Raw genomic sequence first — 15717 nt, 5'->3', positions numbered from 1 at the left:
ATTTGTAATCCACAAGACCAGATGCAAATCTTAGTGGAAGCAAGGGCTGCACAGGGTGGGTACAGATGCAGAATACCTGGCGTGGGCTCTCCCCCTGCCCCTGAGAATTCAGCTGCCAATGATATTCTTTATGTTAAAAAATAATTTAAAAAAATTAAAAATAAACACTTTCTTGCTCTGCTGTTGCCATTGCTATTTCAAAAGAACTAACTATTGACACAAGGGGTTATTTACAAACACTGGGCTCTCCTGGTTCTTGAACTAAACCCAACAGCATCTAAGGTTTGGAAAGTCCACTTCTTCAACCAGGGAGTGAACAATACCTCTACATCTAGCCTTCCAGAAACTCTGAAAGCCCTTCTCTCAGTAGACGTTTCTTTGCAATTAACACCACAGTTGGGCCCTCGTGTATTATTTTCCCTGAAAACAAAGAAGGGTTTGTATTTTCTGAAATAGAGTGTGCTCCACACAGCAGAGACAGAGATCAGATTTTTTTTACTTCAAAGCACCTTGTCTCTCTGCCAAGCAAAGGACAATGAACCATTCCTAATGACTGTTTGCAAGGTGCAGGGTTAAAGTATTTTTCTGCATGTAGTTAAAACCAGGCAATGAGTCGGTGAAAAAAATTCCCCATGAAATGGCTTTTAGACATACTTGTTCATGGTTCATACAAGCATTTATCTTAAAAGGATATGTTCATCTGTTCCGGTCACTAATATTTATACCTATCCAAGCCACAATTAACACCTATTGAAAATTTTGTTTTCATGATTATTATGGAACTTAATCATATTTATGGACAGAGCCTGTTTAGTCATTTGAACCAGGCATCACTTGCAAAAGAGGTTACATCATTGTGGAAAGACCACAAAACACCTTCTAGACAAATGTTCCCACAATCTGTCACCCAAGCAATGTGAACTCATGTTCCAAGAATGAAGGGGAGGGTGGGGGCACTTCCCAAATAGTTCTATTCTCTTCAAAGGAACACTGAGACGTGTGTGTGTGGGCATGAGTATGAATATACAACATCCCAATGCTGTTGGAATATACGCATATATTTCAACCTGTAGCCAAAATACACCAGAAGTCTTTCTATAAAAACATAGATGGAGCCCTTGGAAATCTATAACCTCACGTGATTCAATCAGAACACTCCATTCATGACTATAACTCAATAAAAAATGTTAAAAAAAAAAAAAAAAGGACACTCCATTCAAAGAAAAACAGCACAACTATTAAGTGGTTCCAATGTACTTCAAGCCCTTTGTGATCTACACAGCGCCAAGCTTTCCTTCCCTTTCCTTATGCTTTTCTCTCAACCAACAGTGATTATTTCCAAGTGGCCAAAACCCTTCTGCCTCACGTAGCTCCTGTGGCCTCTGTGTGTATTGCTGTGTAGACTGGCCTGATAACCCTCTCAGCCAACAACGATCTTCCTTCTCCTTGAACGCAGAGTGAAGCAGCTGGGGAATTGAGGATAATAATTCATGTGAACTGTTTTTCTCTAGCGCAATGCCATTATTTAAATGTCATCTAAAGTTGTAAACTTTTTTTTACTATAATCAATTTTCTGTTGCGAGCAACAGAAAATCAAACTAGCTCAAAAAAAAACGGGGTTGGGGAGGGGAAGGGTGGGTGTTACCACAAGGCTACAATAGGCATTTGAACATTCAAAGGCAGGAGAGTAAATAAAGTGGGGGCTTCTTGGAAATTGTGAACTCGGAAACTGAGTCTTCTCCATCTGTTTCTCAGGGGCCGTCTCCATCTCTGTTTTTGTGCTCTGTTCTCTTCATTTCTCTTCCTGAGTTTCTTGGTTTACTCATCCTACACCTTGCACGTAATGGGGGCCTCAGCCTCTGATCCTTCAGATTGGGTCCCCTTGTTAAACCTCCTTCTGTGTGTCTTAGTTCAAATTCCAAGCAGAAAGATTCCAATTAGCTACTGGTGAGACAATGGAGTCACTGGCTTTGGTTAGGGATTCCTCCTTGGACCAATAAGCCACAGTCAGGAGATGGGGTCACTTAGGACATAATACTTCCACTTGCAAAGAAACTAGCCTACTCCCCAGACACACCTTTGAAATTCTGAAATCCAAGTGAGAACCAGCAGTTTCGTCCTAATGTTTGACATGGGCTTGTGATGGGTTCTGGTATATCAGTTCACTCAGCATTCCTGCCAACTTCCTCCGTAAACTGCGGACAGCTAACAGCTACCTTTCCCAGACTCCCTTTAAGAGAGATTTTGCATATAAACTAGTTTCCACTAAATTAGAAGCACTGTCATGTGGTTTCTGAAGGTGAGCACGAGGCAGAGGTCTTCTTTATGGTTTGCTTTTGCCATTGCAAACACAGTCATGAAAACACTGGGGTTTACTGCAGCAGCGTTTGATGCCCAGCCCCTAGTCTCAGGTGACTGGGGTAGAGAAAATCAGGAAGCTGGCCTTGAATCACAGGCAAGGTGTTCCTGAGGACACTGTTCCAGTGACAGCCTCCCAATTCCCCACATTCTCCTGGCAAGGGGAGAGGCTTCCCTGACAGCAAGTCTAATAGGCTTTTCTAAAGGTCTTTCCCAGGGGCCTGATGGACATCTGAAACCTATAGCCCTTCCAAAGGTTTTGTAAGCACTAGATCCTTATATTAATCCTCATTCTTCTAAAAGCAGCCACAATGATCTCTATTTCCTGCAACTGAAAGACTCACTGGGCCCAGATCAGTAAGATTCAGTACACCAATCAAAATCTAGAGGCGAGAGAAAAGTGAACAGTCCAGAAGTGTCTCCTGGGAACGGGAAAGTTACTGTGAGGCGATCAAGAGCCTTAGTCTCCATTCTAGTCGACTAAGTGAGGGGGAACCTCTGGATACAGCAATGAAGTAGCCTCTGTTAAAGGAAAAAACAGCTGGACGGTAAAGTGGTAAAAACAGATTTTACTCAGGAACTATAGCAATAGGGAAAATAGACCGAATTATAGACTTAGCCTCAATTCTGAATATAAAAAGGAAAAATAAAGATTTATAGCCAAGGAACAGGGTTGGGTATCAGCGAGGGAAGAAATACTGAGAGGAAACAAGGGGGACAAGGGGGATTCTTGTTGAACAGACTTAATAGGATTCTTGCTGAAGGCAAACCAAGGTGATCCGATACCACCTGGGGGAACACACAGGATGAGGCACATTTGATCAGATGATCAGACATTGAGGGTTGGGGTTCTCTCTAAGCTGATTTAGCAGGATTTTTGCTAAACTTGGGTGATGAAAAAGATGGACATGTAAGTCGAAAGTTCAAGGCCTAGTTGAGAAGAGCATTCAGAAGAATCAGACTAAAGTTCAAAGAGAGACTCTTTGTCACCTCCATTCCAGCTCAAAAGGTGCAGCTCTGGAGTCTTATAGTGGGGGCTCTAAGGAAATGAAAGAGTAAACTCAATCTCTTGGTAATTAAGTAAAATGATTGTCACACTTTGAGACCAACAGGATGCTAACTGAAAGAATAAAGTTAACACTGATGAGAAAAAAAAAAATCATTCTCCTTGCACCATCAAGATGACGACCATGTTGAGAACAACTTTACCAGGCACAGAAATGCAGTAGCAGATTAAAAACTAGATAGGTGAATGGAGACTAGACAGAGTAACCACAGCAGGTGAACTTTAGTAGAGGTCAGATGATGAGACACTCAGAATGAATAGACAGAGTGTCCATATTCTCATCAGTCATTGGTCCAGTCCTCCTGGTCTGAGCCTCAGGGTCGTTCCTACTGATATTGTTGATGATCATATTTCTGATCTTATCGATGAACGTACTCTCTTTATTTTCCTTGACAAAAGTAATTCATATCTAAAAGAAGATTCAAGCAGATACTTTCTTATCAGGGTTCTGGCATGATGTGAGAGGTAAAGATAACACATATGGATTTGAAAAATGGGAAGAACATACATGAACACAAACATATTTAGAATTAGGAAAAGGATAAAAGGACTTAGAGACTGATACAAGAAAAATAAGAAAGATCAATTTCAAAAGGAAAGAGAATAAGAATGGCAATGTAAAAAGGAATTTATTAAACAAAATTTATTGAATGCCTACTATGTCCCAGGCATTGTTCTAAGGACTGGAGATATTTCAGGGAATAAGAAATACAAGGAGAAAAGAGGTGGCAGGTGATGAGACTTAAGAGACTCTGAAAGTAGAAAAGGATAAAAATCAGTGAAGGACTTTTTATGAAGCAGTTTTCACATTGTCCTTTAGAAAACAGGGAGCCATACAATTTTTATGTTTTAATTTCAGAAAGATAACTGGTTCATGTTAGAAATGGATTAGAAAGCGATAACCCTCTAATCTATCCACTCTTGCAGTAGATAAAAGAGTTAAGGGGCTATTGCAATAGTCTGAGCAAAATTCATTATCATCATCACCATCATCATCACTTGATCTTGTATAATTACTTTCTAATTGCTTTCATCACTTTCTATCTTGAATAATTAGGTAGCATTAATCATGTTGGGAAAGGCAGAATAGGAAGTGTTCCCTGTTTTGGTTTGGGTGTGGAAGGAAATCAGAGAACTATTTGTAGCTTATTGAATTTGAGGTAACTTTATCATAACTAAGGTTAGTTCAATAGATCAAAAATTATAGTTTGAGAATTATGCTTTCCTGCTGGGCTTAATGGAAATATTTGCCAAACCAAGAGAAATCAAACTGTCAGTTTCTCCAGAGTACCTACCACTGGAGGCTTGGAGCTTCCCCTGGTTTTGGGTACCACTCCAATTGCACTTACCCTGTCTTATCTCTCCAAGAGTTTCCTCCAAGGATGAATTCCCTGCAACTGTCATAAGGAGTTTTTATAATCTTGGAGGATATTATCAGGTCACTGATTTCTGAGTTAGGGAAGCTTCCAAACAGGCTTTTAAGTCAAATCCAAGTAAACCAGGTATCTGTGTTCAAAGGTAGCCAGTATAGAATCAAGGAACCTAGTCCCAAGCCCAAGGGACCAGCATCTAAAACCAATTTGAAATAACTACAATACTTCACAGAAGTTTAAATGTATCTTCCGGACTGGGTACCCCACATTATTTACTTCCCCCCACAGCCTCCTCCACCCTGCCAAGCCTATCAGCTGTATTATGTCCTAATGCACATAGCACATGACTCCCGCCTCCTTTGACCACAGCTTATTGAACCAGAAGAAAATACCTGAACCAAATTAGTCCATTAGATTCTTTCTCTTGGGAATCACTTAACTGAGGCAATTCATTCTAAAAGGTCATTAAAAACTCAAGAGTTGATTCTGTCCTTTTTAGGTGGTCTGCAGTGAAGAACCAAATACATACAGCTGAATGACAGAACCAGGACCTCCATCAGAGAAAAACCAAACAGAGCTATAGCACAAATGGTAGACCAGACGCCCAAGAACAAATGCTCTTGAAGCAGTAGTTCTGTCTGACATTGCTCTAGCTCCTGAGACGTTCCCAGTGACCCAAGGGTATCAGGCCCAGGAAGTGTTAATGTGTAGACGCTCCTAGCCTTCCCCTTTCCTCTCCCCCATTTCTTCTGATGACAAATTGAAATTTGAATGGAGTATCTCAATTCAGGCATACAAAAGCAGAGTAGGCAGCCATTGAGGATCTGGTCTCAGACACATCTCCGCACCACTGAGAACTTGAACTTTCTGTGAAGTGTACCTAACCAAGGACACTGGCATTTTCAAACAACACCTGCAAGCTGCAACTTAGTGTCTCAAGGTCTCCCCTTGTAACTGTGCAAACATTTCCAACCACAACCAATCCTTATGTAACAAGAACCCTTACTTCTTTTCAGCTCCAATTATAATTCTTGATAAATAACTCAGGTAACTAGCTGTAACCTTGATGATTTTGCTTTTATAAGCCTCCCCCATTTTGTAGTCTGGGGGAACACAACTCATGAGCTTCTTGAATCTGTGTCCCCTGGGCTGCAGTCCTAACAAACCCCAAATCTACACCTTTTATTTCAACCAGGTCTTTCTTTCTGAAGTTTTGGTTGTTTCCAGTCATCTTCCCTCCTCCATATTTGAAGGACATTAATCTCTTTGCTAACTAGTCATTTGTTTGTTTTTAATGAAATCTTAGGAAAAATTCTGGCAAGATGGGAGAAAACCGAGAAGAATTCTTGCTTGAATCCAAAAGGGGGAAATAAAAGCCAGAAAACTTGTATCAAGATAGAAAAAACAATTCTGGGAGCATGGAGTATTTGAAAGGGTTCTTGAGGTATTTTGTTGAAGGGAAAGACTCCGGAGAGGTCTGGGAGTCAAGAGACACAGAAAAGGGGTTTGTGAAATTGTTGCTATAGTTTACAAATTAGCTTATTTTAAATCATTGTCAAAAGACCCAAGAAAATAATATCCTTATTTAATATATTTTGGATGTTAGACTCTGCTGGTACAGAAATGACTGGATACTGAGACATAGCACATGAGGTCTTAAATATATATGGGGTGAGCCTACATTAAATTCTCCATCTTTTAAGCTAAATTGAGTGAAGTCCCATTTCTTGGTTTTGAATCCTTCTTTAAATATCTTCTTAAAAACTGTAAGATTGAATCCTAAATTTATCTCATCTGTCAAACCATCTCTCCACCTTTCATTGTGATACAGGCCTACATGTTCTTGTTCCACTTTTACAGAGAGAAAAACTGGGGCTCTGATGTTCTGTTTGGAACAGAGAAATATGGAATTTGGCTTTCTTTTCCGATAGCCTATTCTTCTTTAAATTTTGATGGAGTTTTAATATTTGTTGAGAATAAAAATAAATGGATAAAGGTTAAATAGTAAAACAAGTATTAAAACTTCTGTCTCTGGTTTTTAACTCTGAGTGCTCTAGCAGACTGCCCCCCCCCACACACACACACACTCTACAATGTCCCCTAAATTTAATGATATCAAGTTCACTGCCATTTAAGTCTTTCTTCATTCAATAGCTGAGGAAATTGTCATTGGTATGCAGACTGGTCTCAGGCAAGGAACATTACTCTTTAATCTCCTAATTTTAATTGGTAGGCCATCGTCCAGACTGGGGCTGCTAATGGCCTAGTTTGTAGATTAAGACCAGCAGACCTGAACTGCGGTATGTCATTAGTTACAAATAAAAAAGAGGAAAAACACCGAACAATGATAAAAGAGGCCATTCCGAATCAGAGAGAAGATGATTCTCCCTCATCTTCTCCAAGGTTCATGACCCTATTTCAAAGTCCATTTGTAACAGGATTCGGATTAATGCTTTCTGCTTGGTCAGATAATTTCAGAACAGTTGGTAAATTGTAATGATTTGCTGTGTATATACCAATGTTATTGGCTGGTCCAGGACACGTTGCTGACTCATTTGCTCACAAATGCATTGTTTCAACTGATAGAGCTGTTTCCTTCACTAGGAAATAAATGTTTTAAATGAAAAGACTCTTTTGCTATTTAAGGAAAGCGTATGTTTCTTCAGTGGAATTAACTGTCATTTTTACTTTGTCTTTGTGCCCTCCAATAGGTAAAGAATCTTATACAGGTGAATCTTTCACAGAGATCATGCTTGTATCTGTCACCAGTGACAGAAAGTTCCAAAGGAAAAAAGAAATGTATGTTTAGAGAGATAATTGATAGATACATAAGCACATAGCTATACAGATACATAGAGATAGATGAGAGGTGATAGATGATAGATAGATAGATAGATAGATAGATAGATAGATAGATAGATAGATAGATACTAGATGGAGAGAGACAGACAAACATCAAACAATATGAAATAGGAGTAGAATAGCCTACTTTTCTAATCTTAAATAAGTGGTTCTTATTTGCTTCTTCTGGGAACTTAAATAAGAACCAACACCAAGGTTAGGAAAGTAGACAAAAAGAAAACAAGGTTGCATTACTCTGAAAACAAAACTGAGGAAATAAAATCTATTACTATATCAATGCCTGTTAAGGGTTGAGTTGTGTCCCCTGAAAAGATATAATAAAGTTCTAACCCTCAGGACCTATAAATGTGACCTTATTTGAACATAAAGCCTTTGCAAATGGTCAAGTTATGATAAGGTCTTTAGATTGGGTCCTGATCTGAGAGGAGTGGTATCCTTATAAAAAAGGGAAATTTGGGCACAGATAGACACGCACAGCAGGAAGATGACGTGAAAACACACAAGGAGAAGACAGCATGTGACTCCACTGAGGCACCTACAAGCTAAGGAGCAGGGAGGACCATCAGCAAACATCAAAAATGAGAAGCAGCCAGGAGGAGTCTCCCCTAGAGCCTTCAGGGACAGCCTGGCCCTGCTGACACCTTGGTCTTGGACTTTTAGCCTCCAGAACCGTGAAACAATAAATGTCTGTTGTTTAAAGCCATCCCGTTTGTGGTACTTTGTTACAACAGCCCTTGCAAACACAATGCCTATCTTGATTCTGCGCAGGCGTACCTCATTGTATTGCAGTTCCCAAACACTGCTTTTTTTTTTTTTTTTTTTTTACACATCGAAGGTTTGTAGCAATCCTGAGTTTTCAGATAATGGTTAGCATTTTTTAGCTACAAAGTATTTTTTAAATTAAGGTATGTAAATTGTGTTTTAGACATAATGTATTGCACACTTAATAGACCACAGTAGAGTATAAAAACTTTGATACGTATTGGGGAGCCAAAAAATTATGTGACTTGCTTTTTTTGCAATATTACCTTTATTGTGGTAGTCTGGAACCAACCCTGCAATATCTCTGATGTCTGCCTGTACTCACATCCGCACTGTCATTATTCTAGCCTATGTGTTCCCTCCTTTTCTAAGGAATTTGATTTTATAGGAGGTCATGGAGAAATAACAGAAAGTAACTAATATTTCCTGAGATCTTTCATAAACCCTGTTATTTAATCCTTAAACAATCCTGAAGGCACATATCACTGGAGCTCTGAGATGTTGAGTATTTTGCCTAAGGGAACACAGCTAGAAAGAATAGAGCTGGGGTTTGAGTCATGGTCAAAGCATACTACTCTACAAAGCCTTCTACCATATTGCCCTGCTGCTAAGAATTTATTAGGGTGAGTAAAACAAAACACAAAAATTTCTGGCCTCTGGTAGTGAACTGCATCATTTCAAAGCTAATGTTGCTACAGGCTAGAATGGGAGATTCTGGGGCCTGAAGACAGGGTAGGTGTGGGGTACTGGTGAGGCAAGGGGATGGGAGAGTTCCCACAGTCGTCCTCCTGGCTCTCTGAGGCCAGTGCACAGGATTCCTGGACACTCCCTCCCTCTGGGCTGGGGAACAGCCCGGTGCACAGACTAGCCCCTCTGCTAAAATTATGACAGTCTTCACTCTGCTCCGGAGATGATCCAGGTTTGCAATGAGAGAAAAAAAAAAAAAAAAGGCTGCTTTTGCTGAGAATGGCCTCTAATCAGATGCCCGGGCCCACTTGTGGAGCTGGCATTAAATACAAAGCAGGATGTCCGGAAACCATCCCCCGAGTGTGCCAAGTAGCTGCAGGCGTCTGGGGAGGACAAAGGTAACACAGGATAGCAGAGCCCAGGAAGCAGTCTCCCTTCCTCTGTCAGACAAGAGAAGCTTCCTGCCCTCGTGGAGGGTGGGGGGAGTGGCCCACAGCTCCTCTGTCACAGGAGGCCATGTGAAGCACTTCAGAGGTACCAGGAACCACAAGATAATAAGGGTTCTGCTGGCCTCTCTCCACCACAGTGACTGAAAATGAGCATCAGCCTTCAGAGCCTGTTGGGACGGTTCGCTGTCATTTAGTTTTGTTTTGTGCCAATGACACTATTCTCAAACCTGTGCCTCTGAGACACTCTCCAAAAATCACTGACAATCAGTAAAACAAAAACAATTAACTTTCCATACAAGTAAAATGATAATAACTTCTTAAATAATAATAACCATCATAGAGTTCATGATTGCTGCATGCCAGGCTCGAAGAAGGAAACTGTTTCTTACTCACTTTAGATTCTTAACACAGTTCAGTACACAAAGATACACTCAGAAAATATTTGTTGTAGATCTGGATAAATAAATGGGTGGTGAATAGGAAGTATTAAGCTTTTGGTAAGACAAAAGTTACCAAAAGTCATAGCTGGAAGGAAGGTGTTGGGAGACAGCCAGGGGTGAACCGTCAAAGGACAGGAAGTGGGAGCATCATTCATGCCTTCAACAAATATAAAATCAACTACACTTCAATTGATTTCTTTTTAGCTGAGCTCCCATCATATGCCAGGCACTGTCTAGGCACTGAGGATACAGTGTCAAAAATCTCTGCCCTCATGGAGCTTATATTCAGTGGATGAAAAATGGTCAATAATACAAAAAATTAGTAAAGTAGATAGGACATTGCTATGGAAGCAAAGACAAGCAAGGGAGATAGGAAGTGTGATTTTATAGAGAGTGGTAACAAAAGGCTTCACTGACATGGCATTTGAGCAAAGCCTGAAACAGTTGAGGGGGAAAGTCACACATACCTGGATGAAGGTGACTGACAACAAGGGGCCCTGGAGGAACAAAAAGGAGGCAAGTGTGTTTGAAGGAGTGACAGAGCGAGAGAGACATGGGAAATGAAATTGGAAGGTTTTGGCAGAGGTGCAGATCATAAGACTCTGGCAATTCTACTGAGTTGCTCAACAAAGGAAGATGTTGAGCAAATGATTGCTTTGGTCTGACTTCCACACCTTCATTTCTATGTACAGACATGAGGTAGGAGAAAAAAGAACGGGATCTAGAGATCATCTAGAAGGCTGCTGCAACTCACCACTGAAAGGGGAAAGGTAATGCTGGTTTGATGATGGGAGTGCAGATGGTAATAACTGTCATATTCTTGGAGCATTTTCCAAACAGAGCCTCCAGAAATTCCCAACCAGCTGGATATGGTTATGAAAACAGAACAAAACCAAAGGAATCAGAGATGATTCTTTACATCACTGGCCTGAACAATTAGAGTTCTTATTAGTTCACATGGGAAGACTGGCCATGGATCAACTGGGAGGGCAGATGAGGAGTCAGGTGTAGACATGGGATGTTGGAGGGATCTATTCAATGGAGGTGCAAGCTGGGGCGTACAAGGGAGAAGCCTGGGTTAGAGACAGAAACTTCGGAGGCACCAGCTATATGTGATATTTCAAGTTCTAAGACTGGATAAGATCACCAATGAAGTGGGTATAGATGGAGAAGAGAAGAGGACAAAGAGGACAAGTCCTGAGGTCCTCCAACATTTGGAATCAAGAAGAAAAAAATTTCGCTGAAGAGAGCCCAGTGAGGTATCCCCAAGTCAGGACAGTGCTCCAGAAGCCCAGAGAAACAAGAGTTTCCAGGAGGAAGAAGTGAGCGAGAGTGATAAATGTTGCTAATAGGTCAAGTAAGACAAGAACTGAGAATCAACAGTCAGATCCAGCAGCTGTGACGTGACTGTGACAAGAGCTAATTGGATGACATGGTTGGAACGAAGTCTGGCTGATAGAGCCTTGGGAGAGAATGGGAAGAGAATTGTAGCAGACAGTGAGAACAGACAGATCTTTCAAAGGCTTTTCCTGTAAAGGGAAGGGAATGGGAAAAGAAGAAAGAAGGAGGAAGGAAATGAGTGGTGTACCGAGGGGTAGGGGACATGGAGAAGCCCACCATGGTGCAAGCAATAAGATGATGTAATATCTACAGAGAATTTTAAAACAATTTTTTAAGAAACTGACTCAAACTCAGAGCGCTTTGTATTATTACCATGGGACAAGTGTTCTAAACAATATCAACATAAAATACTCCTACTTATTAAAGCAGGCTGCTCTCTCTTGCCACCTTCACCCTTTTGGTCAATTATTAGATGGAAGAAGGGAAGGAAAGAAGTGCTTTTTAAAAAACTTATTTTGACTTCCACATAAAATCTCTCTCTACAAATTACGGTTGGTGGGATACATGTAACATAATGACTGTCGTTAGCCCCTTCCTGGCAACAGGTACAATGGCACATTGGATCATTTCCCAGCCTCTTGATCTGGGGTCTTGAGCCATTCCTTCCTGTCTCATGAGGACTATAAATTGCCCAGACATGACTCTAACAGAACAGAACAGACCTTCAGCAGCCTCTTTCCTGTATCATGTTGAGGAAGGCATTGCTTGGCAGGTGCCATCAGTGGATCCTTATGTGTCATCATAAGTAAATGAGATGACTGGCCCTCTGGCCTCATCCTGGCTTTGCCAATCTATTAATCAATTAATGAGCCAACAATTATTGATGGAATGCCCACCACATAGACAGTTCTGTGCTAGATGCTACAGAGAATGCCAAAAGAAATCAGAATTCTCTTTGGAAAACATAGATCTGTTTCCTTGTTGTAGTAGACACGACTGGGTGTCCACCAAAGTCACCCCTGATAACAGAATTGGAGCTAGTTCTTGGCTATCCAGCCAGACCACAGTTAGCTGTGGCCACAAGACCACATTACTGTGGAAGGAAAGTGAGTAGCAGAGACATGTGCGCTTCCATGCCTGGGACTTTAGACATCAGGTGTGCTTTCCCCCATTCTCTTTCCTCTTCTTCTTCCCTGGAACCCGGAACACAGCTGTGATGCAGCTTCGAGGATGCCTAAGACAATGCACAGGGGATGAAAGAGAAATGACTTAGCAAGAGCTGAGACCCCAGATGATCACACAGAACAAGCTGCCCACCTGGATGTGGAAAATGAAAGGAAATCAACACCTGTAAACTTTAAGTCCCTACTCTCAGCATCTGTTTGGGGTAGAACTTTGCATCTGTCCTAAGTAATATGATTGCCTGTCCCCCAGCTGTCCACAGCTCTTCAGTGCCTACAACATAAAGTGCTGGCTACTCAGTACAGCACACGGGGCCCTTCACTGTGCAGCCCTGTCTGGCATTGTCCTGAATTCCCAGCCCCATTTTGAGTGACATTGAATGAGTTAATGCTCTCGGAGACCCAGCACAGACTTCACATTTAAAAAAAAGTGTTCAGTAGATGGCCCTAGAGATTACCATACTAAGTGAAGTAAGTCAGACAGAAAAAGATAAATATCATGATATCTCTTATGTGTGGAATTTTAAAAAAAAGTGATAAAAATGAACTTATTTACAAAACAGAAATAGACTCAGATATAGAAAACAAACTTACGGTTACCAAATGGGATGGGAGGGTGAGGGATAAATTGGGAATTTTGGATTATCAGAGACATACCACTATATATAAAATAGATAAACAAGGACCTACTGTGTAACACAGGGAACCATATTCAATATCTTGTAATAACCTATAATGGAAAAGAATCTGAAAAAGAACATATATGTGTGTGTGTGTGTATCACTGAATCATTTTGCTGTATACCTGAAACATTGTAAATCAACTATGCTTCAATTAAAAAAAAAATAAATGTTTTAAGTGTTCAGTTGATACTAACCTGAAGAAGCAGCTAGGGCCTAAAAGAATGGAAGGATGCTGGCTTTTTTTTTTCTTTCTGTCTCCTGTAGTGAGTAAACGAGAACAAAATTTCAAGATTGCATCTTTCCTCCTTAATGGAAGGGACGAAAAAATAATTCTGGGCTGAGTAGGATTGGGGGAACCAGTCTGCAGGCATTTTGAATACACGGATTTTTAAAATGTGACCAACACGTTTCTCCCTTTTTCCTCAGAGAAATTCACTCCTTAACTCTCATTCATTCCAGGAGCAGCCAGCACTGCAGTAATTCTTTCACTTTGAATTACAGACTAAGACCTTTACGTGGACCTACGATTGAGAAGGTATTTCTGTCTCCTTAACAACTAGAAAGTCTGCAGCTACATGACGTTAGGAAAAATGAATAACACCTTGGAGTCATACTTCACAATTTTCAAAATTCTTCCACATCCATAGACTCATTTGTTTTTGTATATCTTCCTACCCCGATCCACCAGAGTTTCTACTCCACATGAGCTGGAGCATGGTAGTATTAATTTCTGTGTCTCTATTTTTATATCAATTTATTGCAAGTCCTAAGCAAATGTTTTGTACATTTAATTGAATTTGATCCTCTGGAAAAGGCAAGGCAAGTAGTAACATGACTCTCAGACTGGTGAGGAAAATGAGGCTCAAAGAAGTCAAGGGACCTTCTCATACAAGGTCCCTTCTTACGTAAGTCTTTCTTATGTAAGTTGCAGTTTGCTTATTCCTCCCTTGTTGTTGAACTTCTTCCAGGAGAAAACTTTGAGCCAGATGAGAATCTTACACATCATTTTCATTTATAGCCCATATGTCTAAGTCTTTGTTGTTGGATTTCTTTAAGCTTTAAGGTACTACACCGACTAGAGAAAAGAGAAGTATTTTTAACAATAATCTTATGAAATATCACATGCACTTGATTTTTACAAATGCAAGCAATAAACAGAGCACAGAGCGAAGGGTAAATTCTCTCTCCACTTTTCATCCAGGCTTCCCAGAGTAGCACCTTCAGTTTTCAGTTGTCCTGTTAGTAGACTAGACTCCAATCCCTGCATTTCTCAGCCTCAGCAAATATGTCCAAGTCCTTGAGTGGTGTAAAGATGGTGGAATGCCTGACATCAAGGGACCATAATGATTTGCGGACTACAGGGGATGCCTCAAAATCAGCTTTATGGGAAACCCCCATGATCATTGTGTTATTCAAATAGGCTAACTTAATGATTTAAAAAAATTATGATATTTGGGACTGAAAAATAGAAGTTTATCTCTTGCTTGAGTAAAGTCTATCTGGATGGTCACAACCAGCCTTTCACTGACCCAAGCATCCTCCCTCTTAGGGCTCCACTCCTCTCTCAGACCTCAGCAGCCTCTTGATTCAATCAGCAGAGACTGGGGGACGAGGAGTGGAAGAGCCTGGCCTAGAAGTAACACACATCACCTCCACTCCTATCCCAACAGCCACAACTCAGTGACTCCATCAGAACCACTTGGCAGGGATCCTGGGAAATTTTGTGTCCCAGAGGAAGAGGAAGCAGACTTGACCCAATCTTTAACCACATGCACATACATGGAGGGAGGAAGGAAGTCTCTAATCCTAACTGTGATTGGATTCTTGACAAGTTGGTAGGTAGGCATTGCAGTTTGATTGAGTTAGATTTGAAGAAAGAAAGAAATGTGACATTTCTCAGACACCTGGATGTTTGGATTATGATGCATATTTGCCACATGCTACTGCCTTAATTTTGCTATTTGTCAGCCCTGGATAGCACCCCTTAACTCCTTTCCTTGCTGTGAAAAATGAAGAATTTAGTTCATTTATACTGCCCTCTACCTTCCCTCCCTGCATCACTTTTCAAATTTTGTTGGTTGTATCATCTTTCTTCTTATATTTCTTCTATGACTTGAAATATGACGAATAAACTCTGTTTCCTGGATTTTCAACTTAAACCAGTATGTATTGATGCCTTGCTATGAAATATGAGAACATTGCTTTCTTTACTTCACCTCTTTTTCTTCTCTGTTCCTTTTTAGTTGTTATTTTTAATTGTCAAGGTTTATGACCTTTACATTCTGTTCTACACCTCTAATACCAAGTGTACCAGCTCTTACCTATATACTGATGCACAAACTGAAAATTATAAAACATTTTCACTATTATGCTTATGCAACTGTTACTTATGTAGAGTCATAGAGTGTGGGTCCAAGCTCAGAGAAGGAAATGCAACCCTATGCTACTGAAGATTGTTGGTAAAGAACAATCTTTTTAGCATCTTACTCTAAAACAATGCTTCTTAAACTTGAAT

At 40.5% G+C, this 15717-nt stretch overlaps 1 long non-coding RNA gene across 1 annotated transcript; it reads right to left on the bottom strand.

Annotated features, from left to right (window-relative positions):
• Positions 1-1634: 1634 nt before the first annotated feature.
• On the bottom strand, positions 1635-15429 carry LOC116667115. Its single transcript, XR_004323870.1, has 3 exons — positions 15419-15429; positions 2132-2136; positions 1635-1800 (listed from the first exon to the last, which is right to left on the bottom strand). It is a non-coding gene; the product is annotated as an uncharacterized LOC116667115 (long non-coding RNA).
• Between the last annotated feature and the right edge of the window lie 288 nt (positions 15430-15717).

The sequence above is a fragment of the Camelus ferus genome, chromosome 2, assembly GCF_009834535.1.
Source record: "Camelus ferus isolate YT-003-E chromosome 2, BCGSAC_Cfer_1.0, whole genome shotgun sequence".
Taxonomy (NCBI): Eukaryota; Metazoa; Chordata; class Mammalia; order Artiodactyla; family Camelidae; genus Camelus; species Camelus ferus.
This window is presented reverse-complemented; position numbering and strand designations above follow the sequence as displayed.